Source organism: Dipodomys merriami, unplaced genomic scaffold (assembly GCF_024711535.1).
Source record: "Dipodomys merriami isolate MVZ:Mamm:240054 unplaced genomic scaffold, mDipMer1.0.p SCAF_523, whole genome shotgun sequence".
NCBI lineage: Eukaryota > Metazoa > Chordata > Mammalia > Rodentia > Heteromyidae > Dipodomys > Dipodomys merriami.
Window position 1 is genome coordinate 731727 of NW_027206095.1, and position 4847 is coordinate 736573.

Here is a 4847-nt window from a genome sequence, read left to right on the forward strand (position 1 = left end):
CTTACTTCACTTAATATAATTTTTTCCAAGTTTTTCCATTTCCTAACAAATAGGGCAATGTCATTCTTTCTGATGGAGGCATAGAATTCCATTGTGTATATATACCGCATTTTCTTGATCCATTCATCTACTGAGGGGCATCTGGGTTGGTTCCATATCTTAGCTATGGTAAATAATGCTGCAAAAGTGATAGTATAGAGAGATGCATTATGTTCACTGTTTTTCATCTTTCCTTTCCTCTGTCCTTGCTCAGATAGTCTTCTATTAATGCCTGTCTGGGTGCAGGTCCCTGTTCCTGGTTGCTTTTCTCAGGTTGTGTTCAACCTCTTAGTAGTCTTTGTAATGCTGGCTTAATGTTTATGTATTAATTTAGTTTTTCTTTGCTATTAAAAATTTTCAGTTCTCCATCGAATGTGAATGCTAGCTTTTCTGAGTATATCAGTCTGGGTTGGCAGTTATGGGCTCTCAGGGCTCATGGGGTACTTTCCCAGGCCTTTCTTGCATTCAGTGTTTGTGTGGAGAGATCTGTAGTGATTCTAATATTTTTCCTATAGTAGTATGGCTCCTTCTTCATTTTTGCTGCATGCAAGATTGTTTCCTTATCATTCAGATCTATCATTTATTCTATAATGTGTCTATAAGTGTTTCTCCTGGGATCCTGCTTGTTAGGTGTTCTATATGCTTCTGTTATGTGGGTAAGATGTTCTTTTTTCAGATGGGGAAAATTTCCACCGATTATCTTGTGAAATAGGTGTTGCAATCCCTTGCTTTGATATTCCTTACCTTCGTATATGAAGGTTAAATTTCTTGGCACTATCTGCTTGCCCTTGAATTTCCCTTTGGTATAATTTAAGTGATTTTTCCATATCTGTCATTTTTTGTTCCAGTTGATGTATTCTGTCTTCTGTATTACATTTTGTTCACTCTGTTAACTGTGTCTTCCATTGTGGTTTGCATGGAGGAAATGGACTCATTTTGATTTCAATGGATTCAATGTTGGTTTTCAAAATACTAACCTCACCTCTTAATGAGGTGTGTACTGCCTCTATTTTGTCACTTATCTCATGGCTTAGTGAGGTGTGTGCTACCTCTATTTTTGCATACATCTCCTGTTTGATGTCCTGCACCTCTTTTGGTATTTCGACCTGGTGTTCTTTCAACTTCTGGTCTATTTCTCACTATATTTCTTGAGTCATTGCCTCCAGCATGTCTTGGATGTAGTGTTTGTCTTCCATTCCTGCTTCGCTCCCTGTGGGGCTCTCCCCTGGGTTGCTGCTGGCTTTTAGAGATAGCTTGCTATCCTAGGCGTTGATAAACCTTGTAATATTTCTCTGTGATTTTCTAATGGTTATTCAGTGATTATTGCAGACTAATCTGAAATTTTGTTTTGGTCAATAGGTGTCTGTCTTTGCTTGGTTACTGTTTCTGTGCTGGTAGAGAGACTCTGTACCTGATCTCGGTTCTGTTGGGGGCCGACCTCCAGCTGCTGGTCTGACCCACACAGGATTCTCAGCTCTCTGCTGTAGATCACTGGCAGTTACCGCCTTTAGAAGGGTTGAGCAGCCTAGACTGCTCCTGTTTGTTCCTAAAGGTGCTCTTGGCAAGTTCGGATGTGCTGGATGTACTCTCCCAGATGCTGGAGTCTGCTATGGTCTCCTGATGTTTTGTTTTGGTTTACTTTTTTGGCTATTTGTGGGCTTGAACTCTGGTCTTGGGTGCTGTCCCTCAGCACTTCAGCTCAGGCCTGGCACCCTACCATTTGACCCAAAGCACCACATCTGGCCCTTTCTGCTTATGTTTTGCTGAGGAATCAGATCCAGGGCCTCTTGCAAGCACTGTACTGCTGAGCACCTTACCAGCCTGAGCTCCTGACTATTATCGGTTGCTGGAGGCCTGTGTTGTTCAATTCCTAGCCTAGAATACATGGGTCAGGTTCTTGTGAAGTTTGGGCTTCTCTTGTCCTGAACCCCCCGCATCTTTTGCTGTCACAGGCATGATTACCAGGAGTGCAGTTCCCTGTTTTTCTCCCTTCTGCTGAGGTGTATGCTCAGCTTCTGATTTCAGTTGGGAGGAGTTGGTTATGTTGCACAGGCACCAGATACCCAGACCTGGTCCCAGACCCCAGCCTGGGCACACTTGTTGGACCTGTGCTGCTGTGTATCCCACCTAGATTACACAGCTTTGAGTACACAGTTCAAATTTCTTCCACCGTTGCGTGTCTTGACCCAGTGGCGCTGTTCCAGGCTTGGGCATTTAAGCTTCCTTCCAGGGTCTCTCTTGTTCTAGCCTGGCCAGCTGAGTGTGATCCATGGGCGGGTGGAGCTCTTGAAAAGTTTCTAGTTTTAGTGGGTCCTGTGGTGCAGGTTTTGGGGTAGGGGGTCTGGGGATTCCCACCAGCTCTGGTCTCCCTTGAGGAATACAGTGTCCCCTGCGGGGTACTCACCCTGGAGCTAGTTGTTTCTGTGTGATGTAGGTTGTTGGTTGCCATTGCAGTCAGAGTTCAATTGAGGTGGTTGTGGGCTAGGCTGAGAGGTGGTGGCTCTGTGTGTTTCTATTCTGTCACTGCCTCCTTTGACACTGTTTGGGTCCACTCCACGGGATGGGCCTCCGGCGTCCACCAGAGGGGTGGGGAGGGGCCTCTGTGCAGGTTCTGATTGCTGGGGTTTGTCTCTGTTTGCGATCTCTGGATCAGCACCAGTTCCTCTCAGTTCTGCTCTGGTCTTCTGTGGGCATCTCATGTATCTCTGAGGTTCCTGCCATGGGGCTGAGTGGCTTTGGTGGGATGGACCCTCTCTGCTCCAATGGAGAGTGAGGGGAAGAGGTGGGATCTTTGTGTAAGTTCCCTGCTCAGAGGTTTCTTCATTCATCAGGATCAGCCAGTCTGACACTGATACCCCAGGGGTTTTTGGTACAGGTGATCTGCAGACAACTCCCTGTGTCTCTGGGCCACCGGCAGCTCCCACCAGGCTGGGCTGGCCATGGCTTGGCACGCTGCTTTGTGACCAATAGACGTTGGGGGAGACGTCTTCAAGCTTCTCTGTTGTGAAATTCTTCTTTTCAACTCCTGTTTTTCTCTGGATGTTGATTTATTTTGTTGTCGGTCTCTTGGGGAGATTAAACGTTGGAACTCAAACTCTCTTTTTGGTTGGGGAGAGCTGTGGCATTCCCCTACTTCCCCATCACCATCTTTGACCCCCTCGAGTTTTTGCTTTTTTTATTCAGAAATAATTTTAATTTATCTGTTGAAATGAGTACTAAAGAAACTAAAGATATTTCTGGTGCTTATGAGAAAAATTATACTTTAAAATATTCTGTATTCTGTTTGTATAATGCCCATAATCTATTTTCTTCTTTCCTAGATAAAAGACTTTGAATTCTACATTGTTTTATAATATATAGGTTCATTAATAAATGTGTCCTTTCAAATTGCATATCATACCAAAACAGTTTAAGATTCCTTTTTTACTAGGTACTTATAGTATATTTCATTGGAATAAAATGACAATGTTGTCTAATTTTAAAAGTTTTATAACGATTATGCTATGTAAAGGCCTTTCTAATGTGAAGATTTAATACACTGATGTCAAACTTTTATTTATATGAATTACATTTATTGTTACATATCTAATTTTGTAATCAACTTTTTAATAATTGTTTTTCATTTCTTGCATCTGAAGAATGAAAAATCTGGAATAATTCACAGATTTTCATATCATCCTTTGCAATTGCCATGTTAATCTCTGTATTGGTGTAATTTGGGTACATGTGCTGCTAAAGCATGTAATGTCTTCTAAATTTACGTAGTTAATGATGCAATATTTATACAGGATTATATCCTTGGGTGCCTGTTTGTAACAAGGAAACCTTATTGTTCCTAACAATTTTACTGATCTTATTTCCCTAAAATTCTGTGTATAATGGAAAATAATTATATTGTTCAGTTGATTGCTCACGTTTGTATTTTTTTTGTCAATGACTATTTTAAATCGTTTTCATTTTAGTTTAATCATACTTTGAAGCATTTTTAGCTAGGTCCAAAGGGGATGGCTTTTTCAAGTACTTATTTATTCAACTGAGTTTGCTCTGTGTAGCTAACGGATTCAAAGAGCTACTTCTAAACTTCTGCAGGTGAAATTTTCCCAAATGAGGTCTCATTGGCACAAATGTCTACCTGACACTTTACCCTTCTTCCATGTAGGATCAGACCAACCAGAATGTCTTACCCTGATTGCGTAAATTGTCTTACTTGAACAAAATAAATGTTAGTTCCAAGGGATCATATGTATATCCCTCCCCCACAGTATAACCTCTGCTTTCACTATATTTGATGTCAGTATAACTTGTGGAGGAGATGGGGAAAAACCAGTTGTTTAATGATACAGGTGGACCTGTTGCAACAATGAGAAGTACAAGTTGTCATGTCCAAAACTAGCTTTACAACGTCGGTGCGGGGGGGGGGTGGAAGGGGGGGAGGAGAAAGATTGGGATTGGGGGGGTATGGGGGAGGCTGGGAAGGGATGTGAAGGGTAAACAAAGGAGGAGGCTGCAATGCTTGGTAAGAAATGTACGCATTATCCTGCCCATGTAATTGTAACTCCTCTGTACAGTATGTTCACAAATAAAATAAAATTAAATTAAAAAAAATAAAAAGTTTCTCTCAAAAAAAATAAAAATGAATATTTCAGACAGAACTTTTCAGACTGGAAGGTTTTTATCAAAATATAATTGTTTATTATACCTACCATTTCAAAAGTAGCTAAAGCCAAGAAGGTGAAAAAATTGTTCATATGCATGATTACCTAATGTCCTGGCCTGTCTACCTACCAACCAGGCAGGAACTTAGACTA

General features: G+C 41.4%; 1 pseudogene; it reads right to left on the reverse strand.

Moving 5' to 3' along the window:
- Nucleotides 1-3681: 3681 nt before the first annotated feature.
- LOC138811390 (U6 spliceosomal RNA) lies at nucleotides 3682-3780 on the reverse strand (annotated as a pseudogene).
- Nucleotides 3781-4847: the final 1067 nt, after the last annotated feature.